The 21,212-nt window shown below is 39.6% G+C and overlaps 1 protein-coding gene and 3 pseudogenes across 1 annotated transcript in view; all 4 read left to right on the top strand.

Moving 5' to 3' along the window:
- LOC130240345 (putative protocadherin beta-18) overlaps positions 1 to 21,212 on the top strand; it is a 287,342-nt gene that overhangs the window by 28,770 nt on the left and 237,360 nt on the right. The gene's annotated exons all lie outside the window — the stretch shown is intronic.
- On the top strand, positions 252 to 3,156 carry LOC130241156 (protocadherin gamma-A11-like; annotated as a pseudogene).
- Positions 3,571 to 9,402, top strand: LOC130241155 (protocadherin gamma-A4-like; annotated as a pseudogene).
- Positions 11,536 to 17,484, top strand: LOC130241154 (protocadherin gamma-A11-like; annotated as a pseudogene).

Below are 21,212 nucleotides of genomic sequence, written 5' to 3'. Positions count from 1 at the left end.
CCTGTCACATGTATGAATGCGTGCAGTTTCTCATTTAATCTCACAGTGTCGCTGTTCACCCACAAAACCATTTGTGATTTTTCAAGCAAAGTTCTCCACCCTGTTTGTGATGTCATTGAAAGAGCTGTGAGCCTCTATATAGCCTAGCTGTGGAATATTTTAGACGGCGACAGGGCTAAGTCGGTATTTTTTACCTTTTAATTATACATTTGCTTTATATTGTACGGTATGTTTTACTGGATATAATTTCTGATTCATCTCTGACGCATTACAAGGGTTTAGTGAAGCTGCTGAGATGTTTGGTCTTTTGTTCTTCGTGCTGATGGCGCACACCGCTAATGGAGACGTGAGCTACTCTTTCCCGGAGGAGATGAAACGCGGATCTGTGATTGGAAATATAGCGAAGGATCTCGGACTGGATGTGAAAAGACTATCATCACGTAAGGCTCGCGTTGATACTGATAATAACAGAATGCAATACTGTGACATTAATCTGAATTCGGGTGGACTTACTGTAGCGGAGAGAATCGACAGAGAGGAGATTTGCGAAAATAAAGCTTCGTGTGTTATTAAACAGGAGCTCGTGTTGGAAAATCCATTAGAATTGCATAATTTCATTCTTAATATTGAGGATATTAATGATAATTCGCCACAGTTCAAAGAAAGCGTTATTAAATTTGAAATACACGAATTAGCAGACAAGGATCTCGTTATTTATTAGAAGAGGCGCATGATGCGGATATTGGCATGAATCAGTGCAGTCATATACTCTTCAGAGCAATGAGCACTTTCTTCTTAATGTATTAACGCGTCCAAATGGAAAGAAATATGGCGAACTCGTGCTGAATAAAGAGCTGGATCGTGAGCAGCAGAAAGAGCTGACTTTAATTCTGACTGCGGTAGACGGCGGGACTCCACCGAGATCAGGTACTGTAGCCATACACGTCCACTGTGCTGGATGCTAATGATAATGCTCCAGTCCTTTAGTCAAGGCCGTCTATAAAGTCAGTCTGCCTGAAAATTCTCCTGTAGATACTGTAGTGGTGACAGTGAGCGCTACTGATGCTGACGAGGGGCAGAATAAAGAAGTGACGTATGCATTTGGTCATTTGTCTCAAAAAGTCAGGCAGTTAATTTTTTATTGATTCAGTGTCTTGGTGTGATTAAACTAACGGGGCCCGTTGATTATGAAAAGGACAGAAAAATGGAGCTTACCATTCAAGCTAAAGATGGTCAGGGATTATCGAGTTATTCCACCGTATTTATAGACATTGTTGACATCAATGGATAACGCTCCTATAATCATACTTAAATCTCTGAACAGTCCAGTTCCCGAGAGCGCGTTACCCGGTACCGAGGTTGGCATCATTAATGTGCAGGACAGAGACTCTGAGAATAACGGACAGGTGCGCTGCTCCATTCAGCAAAACGTCCCATTTAAACTCGTGCCTTCAATCAAAAATTACTATTCTCTGGTGACCACAGGTGAATTAGACCGCGAGCTGCTCTCTGAATATAACATTACAATTACTGCTACTGATGAGGGCTCTCCGCCATTATCTTCCACTAAGAATATTCACTTGACTGTAGCTGACGTCAATGATAACCCACCTGTATTTCAGCAGCAGAATTACAGAGCTCATGTGCAAGAAAATAACAAAGCAGGCTCCTCTATTTGTTCACTATCAGCTACAGACCCGGACTGGAGACAGAATGGCACTGTAGTTTATTCTCTGTTGTCCTCTGATGTCAATGGCGCACCGGTGTCCTCCTTTTTATCCATTAACGGAGACACCGGGGTCATTCATGCCGTGAGGTCGTTTGATTACGAGCAGATGAAAAGTTTCCAAGTGCTCGTGTTAGCCAGAGACAACGGTCTCCTCCTCTGAGCAGTAACGTGACCGTGAGTGTCTTCATATCGGATGAGAATGACAACTCTCCTCAGATATTATACCCCTCTCCGGAGGGAAACTCCTTCATGACGAGATGGTCCCCAAAACCGCGCAGGCGCGCTCCCTGGTCTCAAAGGTGATCGCCGTGGACGCGGATTCTGGCCAGAACGCGTGGCTCTCGTATCACATCATTAAAGCGACTGATCCGGGACTTTTCACTATCGGTGTCCACAGCGGAGAGATCAGGACGCAGCGGGACATTTCTGAATCTGACAGCATGAAGCAGAACCTTATTGTGTCAGTCAGAGATAACGGACAGCCCTCTCTCTCAGCCACGTGCGCACTGTATTTACTTGTATCAGATAACTTGGCTGAAGTGCCAGAAACTGAAAGACATGTCTCATGACGAGAGCAGCTCCAAACTGACGTTTTATTTGATCATCGCGCTGGTGTCCGTCTCCACTTTCTTCCTGACCTTCATCATCATCATCCTGGCCGTGAGGGTTTTGTCGCAGGAGAAAGCCCAGACTGTTGTTTGATGGAGCTGTAGCCATTCCCAGCGCGTATCTGCCTCCGAATTACGCAGAGGTGGAGGGCGCGGGAACTCTCCGCAGCGCGTACAATTATGACGCATACCTGACCACGGGCTCGCGCACTAGTGACTTCAAGTTTGTCAGATCTTATAATGATGGCACGCTGACTGCTGACCTGACTCTGAGAAAGACTCAGTCTTCTGTGGATGATCTGGAAGGACTTGACGCGGAAATCAATAATTCCTTTCAGGTAAGTCTAAACTTTAAACTTTTAAAGAAAGTTACCTGGGTTTTTACAATGAATTTAATTAACTGCTCTTTTGGAATATTACATGACTCTTTCAAACGTGTAATAGTGGATACGATCACAATGGCCTTTTAAGGCTTGATATGAAGACATAAAAGTAACCTAATTGTTATTTTACACACTTTATTTACTTTGCATGGACAGTACACATTATGAACAACAATCAACATTTATTTTTTTAAAATTTTATTTAACTTATAAAATAAAAAGTTTAACATTTTTAACATTTTATGAGTCAAACTTGATAACATATAGGGTGTAGATCCACATTCTGTATTGTCATTTTAGTTTAAACGGGTTAAACTGACCATTAACGTTGATGACATAAATAAAATAAAATGGTATAAACAGTAATTTACTCATTGATTGTTGGTTTATTGTTATTGTGTAGTAATTAACTGCTCTTTTGCATTAAAAGCTGTAGATATATATTTTAATGATCTATTAGTAGGTGCTGGCATCTCTTGATTTTTTTACCAAACCATTTAAATAAGCCACTCTTAGCATTTTTTATTCATATTTTTTGTCTTTTGTCAATGCTGCTGTTCTTGGATGTGTTGTAATGGTGTTGATATTTCTTAGTTTTACTTTTCTCTCTTAATTGTCATATTTAATGCTGTTTTAAAGCATGCAATTCACATATCAGGAGTGTTGTTTGGAGTTATATTTTCTAAAGATCTCTTGTAATTTGTAGTTGATTGTTGGGATATATGGCCAATGACCGCGCACACACATGTTTTTGCTTTGACCAACTATCAAGTATGGACTGCCAAAATAGTTTGACGTAGATCTTTTACTCTTTATTGCAAGTCATTTTGAATACAGACCTGTATATTGCATGGAGCAGGTTCGTCCATTCGCTGTCCATGGTGCTGCATTTGCATTTACTTTTGGTGTTTGGATATTTAGCTCCCACACATTGTAGTTCTGTGCTTTTGTGGATTTTACTTTATTATTATTATTATTATTATTATTATTATTATTTTGAGAAGCATATGCTGTGGTGTGTTTATAATTGTCCTCTGTAAAATGTTGCTACTGACTTTTGTTTTGCCTTTAGTTGTATAAGCAAATTAAGCATACATGTGTTAAAAAAGCGAGCTGCATCTGGTCTGTTTGTTCCAATCCTGTCATAGGAACGAATCTCTTGCAGTTTCTTATTTAAGCTCAAAGTGTCGCTGTTCACCTGCAAATCCAGATTTGTTTAAGTATCTCTCCACCCTGATTTTTGAGTCATACAGAGATTCAAGCTCGCCTAAATCTAGAAACTAGTCGACGGAGACCGGGCTGTAATTCAGGCATTTTGTTCGCATTTATTTGTTTATTGGTTTCCTTGTTTGTTCTTTTGCTTTTTTCTGGATTTAATACCTGAAACGGATATGAATAATATAAAAGGATCTGCATTGCTGCGGATGATGTTTGGTCTTTTGTTCTTCGTGCTGATGGCGCACACCGCAATATGGAGACGTGAGCTATTCTTTCCCAGAGGAGATGAAACGCGGATCTGTGATTGGAAATATAGCGAAGGATCTCGGACTCTATGGTGAACAGACTGTCCATCACGTAAAGCTCGTATTGATACTGAAGGTAATAGAAATCGATATTGTGATATTAATCTGAAACACTGAGAGCTGACCGTAGCGGAGAGAATCGACAGAGAGGAGATTTGTAATGAAGGGCTTTCCTGTGAACTTAATTTCGAATTAGTCCCTTGAACATCCATTAGAGATACATCGTGTTAAAATACAAATACAAGATGTTAATGATAACACGCCTACATTTCCTAAAGAGGCCAATCAAGCTTGAGATTGGTGAGCATGCGGTGAAAGGCGCGCGGTTCCGCGTTATGAGGCTCATATGCAGACATAGGACAGAATGGAGTACAACGCTATACGATTGAACACAATAATCATTTCATTTATCAGTTAATTCAAAGGTGGATGGTGGTAAAAACGTTGAACTAGTGTTAGACAAAGAGCTGGATCGTGAGCAGCAGAAAGAGCTGACTTTAATTCTGACTGCGGTAGAACGGCGGGACTCCACCGAGATCAGGTACTGTTACCATACACATCACTGTGCTGGATGCTATGATAATGCTCCAGTCTTAGTCAGGCCGTCTATAAAAGTCGTCTGCCTGAAAATTCTCCTGTAGATACTGTAGTGGTGACAGTGAGCGCTACTGATGCTGACGAGGGACAGAATGGAGAAGTGACGTATGAGTTTAGTCGTATTTCAAAACTGCGAACACCTTATTTTCTCTAGATCAACACAAAGGGGATGTTAGAGTTAAAGGCCCTATTGATTTTGAGGTGGCTGTAAGGTATGAAATGCTTATTGAGGGAAAGGATGGCTCTGGTCTTTCCTCAGATACTAAATTAATCGTTGAAATAACTGACGTTAACGACAATGCCCCAATTATTGTAATTAAGTCACTGAATATCCCCATTCCCGAGAGCGCGTTACCCGGTACCGAGGTTGGCATCATTAACGTGCAGGACAGAGACTCTGAGAATACGGACAGGTGCGCTGCTCCATTCAGCAAAACGTCCCATTTAAACTCGTGCCTTCAATCAAAAATTATATTCTCTGGTGACCACAGGTGAATTAGACCGCGAGCTGCTCTCTGAATATAATTACAATTACTGCTACTGATGAGGGCTCTCCGCCTTTATCTTCCACTAAGAATATTCACTTGACTGTAGCTGACGTCAATGATAATCCACCTGTATTTCAGCAGCAGAATTACAGAGCTCATGTGCAAGAAAATAACAAAGCAGGCTCCTCTATTTGTTCAGTATCAGCTACAGACCCGGACTGGAGACAGAATGGCACTGTAGTTTATTCTCTGTTGTCCTCTGATGTCAATGGCGCACCGGTGTCCTCCTTTTTATCCATTAACGGAGACACCGGGGTCATTCATGCCGTGAGGTCGTTTGATTACGAGCAGATGAAAAGTTTCAAAGTGCTCGTGTTAGCCAGAGACAACGGGTCTCCTCCTCTGAGCAGTAACGTGACCGTGAGTGTCTTCATATCGGATGAGAATGACAACTCTCCTCAGATATTATACCCCTCTCCGGAGGGAAACTCCTTCATGACCGAGATGGTCCCCAAAACCGCGCAGGCGCGCTCCCTTGTCTCAAAGGTGATCGCCGTAGACGCGGATTCTGGCCAGAACGCGTGGCTCTCGTATCACATCATTAAAGCGACTGATCCGGGACTTTTCACTATCGGTGTCCACAGCGGAGAGATCAGGACGCAGCGGGACATTTCTGAATCTGACAGCATGAAGCAGAACCTTATTGTGTCAGTCAGAGATAACGGACAGCCCTCTCTCTCAGCCACGTGCGCACTGTATTTACTTGTATCAGATAACTTGGCTGAAGTACCAGAACTGAAAGACATGTCTCATGACGAGAGCAGCTCCAAACTGACGTTTTATTTGATCATCGCGCTGGTGTCCGTCTCCACTTTCTTCCTGACCTTCATCATCATCATCCTGGCCGTGAGGTTTTGTCGCAGGAGAAAGCCCAGACTGTTGTTTGATGGAGCTGTAGCCATTCCCAGCGCGTATCTGCCTCCAAATTACGCAGAGGTGGAGGGCGCGGGAACTCTCCGCAGCGCCTACAATTATGACGCATACCTGACCACGGGCTCGCGCACTAGTGACTTCAAGTTCGTCAGATCTTATAATGATGGCACGCTGACTGCTGACCTGACTCTGAGAAAGACTCAGTCCTCTGTGGATGATCTGGAAGGACTTGATTCTGAAACGAACGATTCCTTTCAGGTAAGTCTAAGCGTTTCTTTAAAAACTCCTTAGTGGATTTTAGTACTTTATTTGTTTCATTAAATGCTCTCTTGCCACATCACAAGACTCGTTTAAATGTTTGCACAAACAATTCAGTTTTTCTATCGAAGTAAAATCATTTAAATGGTTTCTTAAACATTTTCTGTTTGTGAAAACAGTTGCACGTTTGTTGGCATGACTTACCCATTTTCTCTGGCATGCTTAGATCTATTTTATTGTTTGTGAAGCCATTAGCTGCTATTTTGGATTCAAATATTTGGTAACTCTTTATTTTTATAGTCCATTTGAGTATTACTATCCTGTCTGCTTAATATCTGTTAATACTGCTCCTTCAACAGACATTTAACTGACTATAAGAAACTTTGCAAGTACATGTCAACTTACACTAACCCCAATCTAACAGTATAATCTAATCAGAATTAGTTGGCATGTTGATGCAATGTAGCTTAAATTCAGCAAACGAACCATCAAAATAAAGTGAGACTAAATATTTATTTTATAATTCGGAATGATAATGCAAATGCGCGCGCACACACTAAACCATTTTTCTCCATTTTGCCCCGCCCACTCCCCATAAAAACTGCTCTGTGTGAAACGATCCACTGGAGTTAGTGGAGTTGTTACAACTCTCTCCTTCTCTTTTTATGACTCTGGTTGAATCTTAGCAAAGACATCACTTCAGTTTTCTAAACTCAAGTTTACTGACATAGTAACTTTAGCAAAAAGGCCTGTTTCTAATCGCTTTATTTTTAATTATAGTTTGTTGTCAGAAGTCTAGTTTTTAGTCTGAATGAAATAGCACTGTGCTGTATTTTCATATCGTTGTTATTTTGCTGCGCTGATTTGTACTGTTTACTTTGGGTTTTCATAATAAATTAGTCTTTATGCTATGGTTTTAAAATATTTTATCTTATTTATCCACCATTTTTAAATGAATACTGCTGGTTGTCCTTGTTTTGCTATAATAAACTAATTTCCTTGATCAAGAATTTAGTATTTTTAAGAAACAGATGTTGTGCACTTTCTTATTTTAACTCACAGCGTCGCTGTTCACCTGCAAAAGCATGTTATAAGGACTTGCATAGATTATATTATCTCTCCACCCTGTGTGTGATGTCATGGCTTTGAGCTTGTCTGGTTATAGAAAAACGACGACGGTCACTGCTTTCTATCTACTTCTCTGGATTTATATTTTTATCTGTATTTTTTTACGTGTCTACTGACAATTTAGTGTATTTAATATATTGGTAATTTCAACCGTTCAGCATTGCTGCTGAGATGTTTGTTCTTTTGTTCTTCGTGCTGATGGCGCACACCGCTTATGGAGACGTGAGCTATTCTTTCCCGGAGGAGATGAAACGCGGATCTGTGATTGGAAATATAGCGAAGGATCTCGGACTGGATGTGAAAAGACTTTCATTGCGTAAGGCTCGCATTGATACTGAAGGTAATAGAAAACGATACTGTGACGTTAATCTGAATACTGGAGAGCTGACCGTAGCGGAGAGAATCGACAGGGAGGAGATTTGTGGCGACAGGGCTTCATGTGTTTTAAAATTTGAGTTCATGCTGGAGGATCCATTAGAGCTGCACCGTGTTTCACTGGCAAATCAGGATTATAACGACAACTCGCCTGTTTTCTCAAATGATTTGATTACATTCGAAATTAGGGAATCTGCTGAAAGAGGTTCTCGTTATCGTCTGAATGCTGCTCATGACGCTGATATAGGACAGAATGCAGTGCAGAAATACAGTTTACAGAGGAATGATAATTTTCAGTTGGCTATAAATTCAGATGTGCACGGGGAAAAGAATTAGAATTACTGATAGAGAAAAAGCTGGACCGTGAGCAGCAGAAAGAGTGACTTTAATTCTGACTGCGGTAGACGGCGGGATCCACCGAGATCAGGTACTGTAGCCATACACGTCACTGTGCTGGATGCTAATGATAATGCTCCAGTCTTTAGTTCAGGCCGTCTATAAAGTCAGTCTGCCTGAAAATTCTCCTGTAGATACTGTAGTGGTGACAGTTGAGCGCTACTGATGCTGACGAGGGACAAACTGGAGAAGTGACCTATGCATTTAGTCGTATCTCTGACAAAGCTAAAAGGGAGTTCTCGTTGGATCCAGATTCCGGTGATATTCGCGTTGCTGGTGCACTTGATTTCGAGGACGAATCAGTTTATGAGCTACGCGTAGAAGGCAAAGATGTATTGGTTATCTAGTGATGCTAAAGTTGTAATAAATCTTGGAGATGTTAATGACAATGCTCCTGACGTACGTCTGAAAATCTTTGCGCAGTCCTATTCCCGAGAGCGCGTTACCCGGTACCGAGGTTGGCATCATTAATGTGCAGGACAGAGACTCTGAGAATAACGGACAGGTGCGCTGCTCCATTCAGCAAACGTCCCATTTAAACTCGTGCCTTCAATCAAAAATTACTATTCTCTGGTGACACAGGTGAATAGACCGCGAGCTGCTCTCTGAATATAATATTTACAATTACTGCTACTGATGAGGGCTCTCCGCCTTTATCTTCCACTAAGAATATTCACTTGACTGTAGCTGACGTCAATGATAATCCACCTGTATTTCAGCAGCAGAATTACAGAGCTCATGTGCAAGAAAATAACAAAGCAGGCTCCTCTATTTGTTCAGTATCAGCTACAGACCGGACTGGAGGCAGAATGGCACTGTAGTTTATTCTCTGTGTACTCTGATGTCAATGGCGCACCGGTGTCCTCCTTTTTATCCATTAACGGAGACACCGGGGTCATTCATGCCGTGAGGTCGTTTGATTACGAGCAGATGAAAAGTTTCCAAGTGCTCGTGTTAGCCAGAGACAACGGGTCTCCTCTCTGAGCAGTTAACGTGACCGTGAGTGTCTTCATATCGGATGAGAATGACAACTCTCCTCAGATATTATACCCTCTCCAGAGGGAAACTCTTTCATGACCGAGATGGTCCCCAAAGCCGCGCAAGCGCGCTCCCTGGTCTCCAAGGTGATCGCCGTGGACGCGGATTCTGGCCAGAACGCGTGGCTCTCGTATCACATCATTAAAGCGACTGATCCGGGACTTTTCACTATCGGTGTCCACAGCGGAGAGATCAGGACGCAGCGGGGACATTTCTGAATCTGACAGCATGAAGCAGAACCTTATTGTGTCAGTCAGAGATAACGGACAGCCCTCTCTCTCAGCCACGTGCGCACTGTATTTACTTGTATCAGATAACTTGGCTGAAGTGCCAGAACTGAAAGACATGTCTCATGACGAGAGCAGCTCCAAATTGACGTTTTATTGATCATCGCGCTGGTGTCCGTCTCCACTTTCTTCCTGACCTTCATCATCATCATCCTGGCCGTGAGGTTTTGTCGCAGGAGAAAGCCCAGACTGTTGTTTGATGGAGCTGTAGCCATTCCCAGCGCGTATCTCCCTCCAAATTACGCGGAGGTGGAGGGCGCGGAACTCTCCGCAGCGCCTACAATTATGACGCATACCTGACCACGGGCTCGCGCACTAGTGACTTCAAGTTGTCAGATCTTATAATGATGGCACGCTGACTGCTGACCTGACTCTGAGAAAGACTCAGTCTTCTGTAGATGATCTGGAAGGACTCGATGCTGAACTTAATGAATCATTTCAGGTAAGGTAACTTCTTTAAAAGAGTTTGGTAGATTGGAATCTTTTATTATTTTTTTGTTTACTTGCTCTCTCTTAATTTCATGGCATGGTACAGGTTCTCTATTACGTGCGTTGTTAAGTCACAAACAATTTGTCAAGGATAATCTAAAGTAATAGCAATAATTTTGTAAAGTGGTCACTTTTTTGGTCATGCAAGTGGCATTTGTTATGGGCAACTTTAATTCACTTTCTGTCTTTTTTTTTTGGTCATTGATTATTTTCACTATTCTCTAGACACCATGCGCTCTTTCGAATTTAGAGCTTGTAAATGTGTGTGTGTTAACAAGTCAGAATTGTCCAAAGTTACGTGCCAAATATTATTTTTATTTATTTATTTTTGCTCTATGTGTTAGTTAAGCTTATTTATTACTTTATCCAAAGTAATGTGTGGACTGATTTTTTTTCATCAATATTATTAAGCCTATATCTGTGTTGGTATATTTCACACAGTAAATTTATTTTGATTTATAGCCTATTGCTTGTATTAATTTATTAAGTGTCCATAATATTTTGTTGAGTGATTTGTTTTTAAACATAGTTTTAACCTCACTGGCCAACGACAGTCTTTTCGTGATTAGAAATCAAATTACCAAAGTGCAGGAGCATGCACACAGTTTTTGCATCTTTATTTTTTAATCTGTCTCTAAGTCTGCATCTTTGAAGCATTGCAGTTTTATCCTTTGTTGTGAATCGTTAGTATAAAGCATCTGCTAACTAATTCAAACGGAATGGCTCAGGTTTTTCCCGGTAGCTGTCCATGGTGCTGCAATAGCTTTACTCTTGGTGTTTGGATGTTTTGCTTCTGCATGTTGTAGCATTCTTTCCTTAATGAGGTTGTGTTTCTTTTGATTACAATATATTTCTAATTGTCTCTCTTTACAGACCAGTGTTGCTTCTAGATTTAGGTGTGTTCCTTATTTACATTATAAAATAAGTATAAATTTCATAAATGTTGGCTACAGCACCGCTTCTTAGTGTGTTATTGTGACATTCTCCACTCATAGTTATAAATCCCATGCAGTTTCTAATTTCAACTCAAAGTGTCGCTGTTCGCCTGTACAACCACATGTTCACATCTCTCCACCTTCTTGTGATGTCATATACAGAGCTTGAAGCTCCAGTTCTAGAACGTCATCGACTGTGGTGGAACAATATACCAGCCATTCAGTGTAATCCTTTTATATTCGTTCTACATCTCTTTTCTTTACATAATAAGTGTTTGACTTTTTTTAGATTCAGCCTGATAGATTTCTGAATCATTGCAAACGGTCGCTGCCGCTGCTGAGTGATTCGTCTTTTGTTCTTCGTGCTGATGGCGCACACCGCTTATGGAGACGTGAGCTATTCTTTCCCGGAGGAGATGAAACGCGGATCTGTGATTGGGAATATAAGCGAAGGATCTCGGCTAGAGTTGAAAAGACTATCATCACGTAAGGCTCGCGTTGATACTGACAGCAAACAGAATACAATACTGTGACATTAATCTAAATACTGGGAGAGCTGACCGTGGCGGAAAGAATCGACAGGGAGGAGATTTGCGAAAATAAAGCTACATGTGTTATTAAACAGGAGCTTGTGCTGGAAAATCCATTAGAATTGCATAATTTCATTCTTAATATTGAAGACATAAATGATAATTCACCACAATTCAAAAAACTGTTAAAAATTCGAAATGCGAGAATCAGCAGTCAAAGGATCTCGTTATTTATTAGAAGAGGCGCATGATGCGGATATTGGCATGAATTCAGTGCAGTCATATACACTTCAGAATAACGAGCATTTCTTCTTAATGTATTAACGCGTCCAAATGGAAGAAAATATGGCGAACTCGTGCTGAATAAAGAGCTGGATCGTGAGCAGCAGAAAGAGGTGACTTTAATTCTGACTGCGGTAGACGGCGGGACTCCACCGAGATCAGGTACTGTAGCCATACACGTCACTGTGCTGGATGCTAATGATAATGCTCCAGTCTTTAGTCCGGCCGTCTATAAAGTCAGTCTGCCTGAAAATTCTCCTGTAGATACTGTAGTGGTGACAGTGAGCGCTACTGATGCTGACGAGGGACAAAATGGAGAAGTTGATATATGAGTTTGGTCATTTGTCTCAAAAAGTCATGCAATTATTTTTATCGATTCAGTGTCTGGTGTGATTAAACCTAACAGGAGCGGTTGATTATGAAAAGGGAGAGAACAATTGAGCTTCCCATTCAAGCTAAAGATGGTCAGGGCTTATCAAGTTATTCCACCGTATTTATAGATATTGTTGACATCAATGATAACGCACCAATAGTACTTCTTAAATCGTGAACAGTCCAGTTCCCGAGAGCGCGTTACCCGGTACAGAGGTTGGCATCATTAATGTGCAGGACAGAGACTCTGAGAATAACGGACAGGTGCGCTGCTCCATTCAGCAAAACGTCCCATTTAAACTCGTGCTTCAATCAAAAATTACTATTCTCTGGTGACCACAGGTGAATTAGACCGCGAGCTGCTCTCTGAATATAATATTACAATTACTGCTACTGATGAGGGCTCTCCGCCTTTATCTTCCACTAAGAATATTCACTTGACTGTAGCTGACGTCAATGATAATCCACCTGTATTTCAGCAGCAGAATTACAGAGCTCATGTGCAAGAAATAACAAAGCAGGCTCCTCTATTTGTTCAGTATCAACTACAGACCCGGACTGGAGACAGAATGGCACTGTAGTTTATTCTCTGTTGTCCTCTGATGTCAATGGCGCACCGGCGTCCTCCTTTTTATCCATTAACGGAGACACCGGGGTCATTCATGCCGTGAGGTCGTTTGATTACGAGCAGATGAAAAGTTTCCAAGTGCTCGTGTTAGCCAGAGACAACGGGTCTCCTCCTCTGAGCAGTAACGTGACCGTGAGGGTCTTCATATCGGATGAGAATGACAACTCTCCTCAGATATTATACCCCTCTCCAGAGGGAAACTCCTTCATGACCGAGATGGTACCCAAAGCTGCGCAGGCGCGCTCCCTGGTCTCAAAGGTGATCGCCGTGGACGCGGATTCTGGCCAGAACGCGTGGCTCTCGTATCACATCATTAAAGCGACTGATCCGGGGCTTTTCACTATCGGTGTCCACAGCGGAGAGATCAGGACGAAGCGGGACATTTCTGAATCTGACAGCATGAAGCAGAACCTTATTGTGTCAGTCAGAGATAACGGACAGCCCTCTCTCTCAGCCACGTGCGCACTGTATTTACTTGTATCAGATAACTTGGCTGAAGTGCCAGAACTGAACAGACATGTCTCATGACGAGAGCAGCTCCAAACTGACGTTTTATTTGATCATCGCGCTGGTGTCCGTCTCCACTTTCTTCCTGACCTTCATCATCATCATCCTGGCCGTGAGGTTTTGTCGCAGGAGAAAGCCCAGACTCTTGTTTGATGGAGCTGTAGCCATTCCCAGCGCGTATCTGCCTCCAAATTACGCAGAGGTGGAGGGTGCGGGAACTCTCCGCAGCGCCTACAATTATGACGCATACCTGACCACGGGCTCGCGCACTAGTGACTTCAAGTTCGTCAGATCTTATAATGATGGCACGCTGACTGCTGACCTGACTCTGAGAAAGACTCAGTCCTCTGTAGATGATCTGGAAGGACTCGATGCAGAAATGATCGATTCTTTTCAGGTAGGATTACGTTTATTATGTGTTTATTTTAATTAATCAATTTTCTGTTCTTCCTTATTGAAAGTAGTTTTGAATTAAAAATTGATTACCGACAAAGACTTAGCTCAATTATTCCATTTTCGTCATTACTAAATAACTTTATTTTAATTTTTTTCATAATTTTCTAATCGGTGTTTCAGTTTCGCTCTTGGGTTACTCATTTCAGAGTTTGCTTACAGACTTGCTGGCTGTGAAATTATATGAGTAAATCTGCTTGGAGTGAATGTGTTCGTTTCAGCATTTGGTGGTGATGTTGTCACTGTACTTTTGCTTTAGTCTGGATTTTTATTGCATAATGCATTTTCGAACTTTTGCAAATTCCCATGCCTGTATTGTTGTGTTCATTCTATCTTCAAGTGCTTAAAGTTAGTCTTACATCAGTTTTTCCCTTTTAAAACCAAATTTCTTTGTCTGGATATTAAAGGCATGCTTTCACTGGCAATGTTTCCCCTCTACTTAGTTCATTTGACGCATTCAGGTCTGTTTTTATATAACACTATTAAAGTCAATTTTATAGGGCAAGATATGTTGCATATGCAGTACTTTTTATCTAATTTTAATTAACAAAAAAAATACAAGTACATTTCATTATATAGATGAAGACAATTATTATCCCTCTGATTTTTATTTTTATTTTCCAACTATTTTGCAAGTGATGTTTAATGCAGAGATTTGTGTTTAGCATTTTCAAATGTAATTGTAACTATTTTTGCATGGCTTTTTATTTTTACTTTGCCATGTAGACAAAACATCATATTTTACTTACTTACTGTCTTCAGGAAGGCCTTTGATACTGTAAATTATAGAATTCTTGTGTCCAAACTAAGTTTTAACATCTTCCCACTAACTTTAAAATGGATAGAATCATACCTGGCTGGTCGCGCACAGTGTTAATATGCACAATTACAAATCTTCCCCTTTAGGTATATCCAGGTGTTTCACAAGGATCTATTTCGGGCTCTTTACTTTTTACTTTATATCTTAATGATCATTCATCCATTTGTCCTAATAATAATAATATACAAATGCATGTGGATGGCACTGTTATATTTATTCACAGTAGTAGTGTGTTGCAAACAAACTCACAGAATGGCATCGTTGAATTAATACTAAAACATTGCGTACGGACAAAGCTGTAAATGCGCGTACGCAGTAAAAAATTCAGATGTGTGAAACACTGCGGACACGGAATATCACACATATTTTGTCCATCCGAATTAACGTGAAACTGAGCACGAGTGCAAAACCCCTCCCCCTTATAAATATGGTAATGACTCCACTTTGGCAAAACCAAACAAAAAGCAATGGCAAAAGCAAGCAAGAGAAGAAACTTTACATAAGGTGAATTGGAGGTGCTCCTATCGGAGGTAGACCGGAGAAAAACTGTGGAATTTGCAATCGAGTGGGAGAGTTTAGCTGACGCGGATAACGAAGTGGAGTCTGAACATCACACTGTGAGTGAATTAAAAAAAAATGGTCCGATGTAAAAGGTGCAGGTTAAGAGGAGAACAGCGGTGCACCATCAAAGTGTGGACAGATAGGCGGGGGAAACAGGGGATGCTGAACTAACACTCTTTGAGGAGAGAGTTGCCTCAATTGGTGGGCAACACTTTACTGTCTGGAGTAGTATTTGTGTCTGTGGGAGACACGGTGGTATTAGAGGAATGCTTTGTTAGGGCGGGATAGCAGCACCCCTCTGCTCTCAAGGCAGCGCCACTGGCATTTCATCTGCCCAATTGCCCCGCTCTACAACAGGCTGTGTGTGAGAATGGGCATCATTGCATCTGCGCTCTTGGTCAGTTTGTGAGTTGTTAACAGCCACGTCTTTAATAGATTATCGTGGTCTCCTGATATGATGTAAATAACTACACTCAATAAAAAATTAAATAAATAAAAAAACTTAGCTGGAATAATATCTTTAAATACATCACTCACCAAAAAAGCCACCCATGGCGCACCCTGCCACCTTGGAGCTTTCGGATTCAACCATTGACAATGTCCTCTAATAAGGCCAACACTTTCATTACCATAGGACTAAGGGTTTGTATAACATTGCAAATGCTTTAATATGTTCTAAATCATATAATTGGTAAAAATAAATATTGTGTCAACCCATTTATCAATTAATATAAATTAATAGCAATGTTTTTTTCACATGCGGTGGTGCGATTACTTTGTAGTGAGCAATTTAACATAATCCTCTAGGAGTCGCCAATGGAAATGAAACAAACACACACTAGAAATACACGTACACCAGACATGAAGATGGCGCAGACCAACGCACATTCTCACGTTAATTTCATCGTTAGTAAATCCAAACGTGAGTGTGAAACCTGGCGTTGATACATGAGGCCCCAGATTGTGTTTGTATCAGGGGAAAGATTACAAGTTGTATCTGAGTACAAGTACCTTGGTGTTTTGATTAGATCCAAAAACTATCATTTAAGTCACAGATTAAAAAAGGTTGTGACCGGGTCAGATTCAGCCAGTTGTAGATTTATTCGTGATCAGATGTCACGTGAGGCTGCTCTAATCTGTTATCACTTCATGATCATTTCTCATATCACTTATTGTTTAACCACTTGTCCCAAGCTAGCATTACTACTTTGAAGCCACTTAAATCATTATACAAACAATCCTTAAAAACCCTTGACAAGAAATCAGTTAAATTTCACCATTGTTCAATATTAAAGAGCCTCTATCATACATGAAATAGGATCATGTTTAGGTTGTAAGGAGCTCCAACAACAGTATAATATGCATGCAAGGACAAAAACACTGTCATGGCCTTTTAATATGCATTTATTTTTACCTAATTATCCCAGCGACTCCCTATAAATCGTTCATCGATTCATTTGTTCCCAAACCCCTCCTTAGTGTTAAGCTAATCTGCGCTGATTGGACCGATAACAGCGTTCAGCGCGAGAGGAGAGTGAAATGCCCACCACATCTCATCAATACTATAGAAGTAGTCAGAGTGCGGAGTGTATGCATGAGCATACCTGCCAACACTCCTGTTTTTCCTGGGAGTCTCCCATATTTCAGAGCCATCTCCAACCACCCACCCATTTGTTACTTATCCTGAAAAACTCTCGTGATTTCAACAACCCCCCCCTCTCCTCAGCATTTTAGGTACGGTCGATGGAACCCAACTGTAGCACGCTTCATAGTAGTTACTAACACCATAGTACACAGTACCGTTCTCACCAGTGTTATCAGGGCTGGTGGCGTTCAGAGATGGCTGGCAGAATAGCAAGGGTGGCGTCAGCGAACTTATTTTTAAAGATAATACACATCCCCCTTCACTCAGCATTTGAATTGTTACCATCAAGATGCTAGGATTAGATTTCTAAAAGCACGAAGAAATGCTAATAAAAAGTCATTTATCCTGATGGAAGTTGTTGTTTTAAATCGGATCACTGTTTGAAGTGAATGTGGTGGTTGTCTAGAATGATCTGCAGTAGTTTGTGTTGGGCTACTTGGTTTTAAACTTTTAACTTATGTTGTTGTCTTGAGAGTGTTCTATTGTGTGTATCCAATTGTTGTCTTAAATCAGTGGTAAGGACACTTTTCCTTTATGTGCCAAGCAGAACGGACATAAAGTTTAATCTAAACGTTGCATGCATATTGGACCATCCTTATTGTTGAACACTGCTTTTAAGAGGTTACTATCCGGGAAAACTATTTTCAACCAGCCAAGTGACTAGTGGGAGTGTCTGTCTTACCCTCCACCGCTGCAGTATACCTGCATTTGGTGGGTTGGTGGGTGTTAATGTCAAGCCCTGATGAGAGTCTATGTTATTAGCTGTGCGTTCTATTTTAGGTGTGACTTTTACAATCTGTAAGGGGTCTACAGATGAAAAATAGCATTCTTGGCTAATTCTGGCGCATTTTACAGTAATGGTTTATTAATGTGCCATTGACCCTGTAAACAAATAAACTAAACTATTATTATATATGTTATTTTGCAAGAGAGTATTCAGCTAAAAGTGCAATTTTAAAGGCTTAACTAGCTATTTATACAATAAAACAAAGGTTGATAATGTCATCCGGTCCGCCGATTTCCACCTTCGAAATGTAAATCGTTACGTCCCTTCCTACTACCTTATTCAGCTGCCATAGTTTAATCACAGCCCGTTTAGACTACTGTAATTCCCTTCTGTTTGGCCTCACTAATAAAACTCTTCATAATTACTACTGGTACAAAACGCTGCAGCCCGTATTATCACAAAAACTCTCTTTGTACACATCACACCCATTCTACAGCAGCTTCACTGGCTTCTCTTCTTTTTCAGAATTAATTATAAAATACTTCTTCTCACTTTAAAGCCGTCCACAATCTCGCTCCTCCATACCCTTGCTAATCTTGTTCATATCGCCACACCTTCTCGAACACTTCTTCCTCTATTCAACCTCACTGTTCCCTCGGTCCCGCCTGTCACCATCGGTAGCAGATCCTTCAGCCACTCTGCTCCTCAGCTTTGGAATTCCCTGCCTCCTGATCTCCGCAATTTAGACGCTCTTTCACAATTTCAATCCAATTGAGCAAAAACACATCTGGGGTGCGTTTCCCAAAACCATCGTTAGGCTAACTAAGCTCGCAAGGTTCCGTCGTTACACACATAGTTTGTTTGATTTTCCGTTTTCCAAAATCCATCGCTCCAACGAACCATTCGCAAACTGCAATTGCAAACTTGAAACTATACCTCTGGAGCTGTAGTTAGAAACATAGTTCCTGGCTGTGTTCTATCCCACTCATCCCCCCTATGCCCTATTCAGTTAGAACATTCTAATATTCAAAGTTGGAATGATTAAAAATAAAAAAGCCTTAAGGTCATCTCTCTTAGGTGTTAATTTTGCTGTTCTAACTATTTGACAGTTGCAGTTTTAGCGATCTTCATGTTACAATTTGTGATCCCTTCGCAGTGATGTTATTTTGAACACAGCCTCTGGCGAAACTATAGGTTGACCTATTATTCAATAGCGAGAATTTGTTAGTCTCCGAAGCTTGTTGAAAACAAAAAACACAGCATACCATTCATTTAATTTATAGTGGGTATTTATTAATACCTGTACTGTATATGACATGGGCCTGCAGGTTGGAACTTTCTGCTGGGTTTGCTGTGTCAAATTGTAAAAGTGACTTTTCAAAAAATTAAAAATATATAAACAATATCCTACTTAATAATAATAATCATCATCATCATCATTAATTATTATGTTAAAGTAAATATATTATAATAAACAGCCTCATTATTATTTTTGTATGCTTTATATATGAAATTAGAATAGGTGTTAGATTTTGTAAGTGTTTTTTATGTTTTAGAATAGACTATGTAATGTTCTACTTCTCAATAATATTTGTAAATTGCTCAAATAAGTCGTTTCAATTTTGCTTATGGTTTAATTATATAATTCTCTATTGCTTCTGTAATGCTCATAGCATCCTTAAAGCTGCGGTCCACCCTGGTCACCCTGTGTTTGAACTTTTAACATCAGGCTGACAGTACAGAGCAGTCAAAACCAGAACAAATAGAATGTTTTTTACCTCTGTGCAGTACAAGAATTAAATACAGAGAAACGCTCTGGTAGAATTATATTGAAATATGCGTAAATCTCTTGCAATATCTGTCATTGTATGCACTGTAAAAAAATGGATGCCTTAATATTTCAAGCTGAATCAAATTAACAGTATGAGTCCATTGAACTTATATTATGTTAAACTGGCTTAAAACAGCTTGCGTAACTTACAAAATTAAGTTAGAAGATAATTAACTTAGTTTATTAAGTTACAATGAACTGAAAACATATGCTGGCATGACTTATTGATCATATAATATTTTACATTTTGTGCAATATGCATAAATCTTGTCCAGTTTCTGTCATTTTATGTGCATTATGGGCAATATTGGAAAAGTGCATTACATGCCACTTTCTTGTGCAGTATACATACATTTATATTTCAATATATTTATATTTAAATTTACTGTGCAATATGCACATATTTAGGTGACAAATTCTTAAAGTTTCTTGCATAATTTTTTAAGTACACTGAAAAAAGTGTTGCGTGCAAAACTGTTGCAAACAATTTTTGTGTTGAATTTAAACAAACAAATTAAATTCAATTCACCTTATTAGCGCTTTTACAATGTAGATTGTGTCAAAGCAGCTTCACATAAAAGGTCACAGTAAATAGGAACAGTGTAGTTCAGTTTGTAGTGTTTAAGTTCAGTTCAGTTTAGCTCAGTTCAGTGTGGATTAATAATCACTACTGAGAGTCCAAACACTGAAGAGCAAATCCAACGATGCGCAGCTCTACAGATCCCGAACCATGCAAGCCAGTGGCGACAGCGGAGTGGGAAAAAAAACTTCACTAATTGGCGAAAGTGAAGAAAAAAATAACCTGTTCAACTTAATTTGTTTGTTTAAATTCAGCCCAAATTAATTGTTTACAACCACTCAACGTAAAAAAATGTAGTAAATCCAAGGAATCATCTTTGAATATTTTTTTTCAGTGTATATATATATATATAGAAGTGTAATTTTGTGTATCTTTTGTATTATGTGTAATGCATTTAATTTTGTTGGATTTCCCAAATGTTCCACTGACAATAAATATAATCTATTTTATTCTATATTTTACACTTATTATTATTATTATTATTATTATTTATTATTTTATTATTATTATTTTATTATTATTATTATTATTTATTATTGTTATTTTTTATTATTATTATTTTTATATTATTATTATTATTATTATTATATCATTATTATTATTATTATTTTATTATTATTTTTATTATTATTATTATTATTATTTTTATTTTTATTATTATTTTTATTTTTATTATTATTATTATTCATTTTATTTATTTATTATGGATGATAAATTTAAGAATTAACAAAGCACTGTTTATTAGTTATTCATTACTTTTCATCACTACCTAAGACAAACAGTTAATGGAATTTAGTGTTTTGCTGGATCTTTTAATGGAAGAGAATGTCATTCTGTTGTCTAACTTTCATCAAGCTTGCTTTATTGGTTATTATTCATAAATGCTGTAGCTGGATCTCCTGTTCTGGGTATATTCTGCTGCTTGTTCGTGTATTTAATTTACTTTTTATATATAGATTTGTGTTCCACTCATTGCTGTAAAAAAGCGTATGAAAGCCTTTAAACGTGTCAACTTTAGTCAGATTGTCCTTTTTTCCACTCTTGCTAGTTTTGATTTGTTGCTGTCCATGGTGCTGAAATGACATGTACTCTTGGTCTTGAAGGTTTTG

The sequence above is a fragment of the Danio aesculapii genome, chromosome 14 (genome assembly GCF_903798145.1).
Source record: "Danio aesculapii chromosome 14, fDanAes4.1, whole genome shotgun sequence".
Classification (NCBI taxonomy): Eukaryota; Metazoa; Chordata; class Actinopteri; order Cypriniformes; family Danionidae; genus Danio; species Danio aesculapii.
Note: the sequence above shows the minus strand (reverse complement) of the source record. Positions and strands in the feature narration are given on the sequence as shown.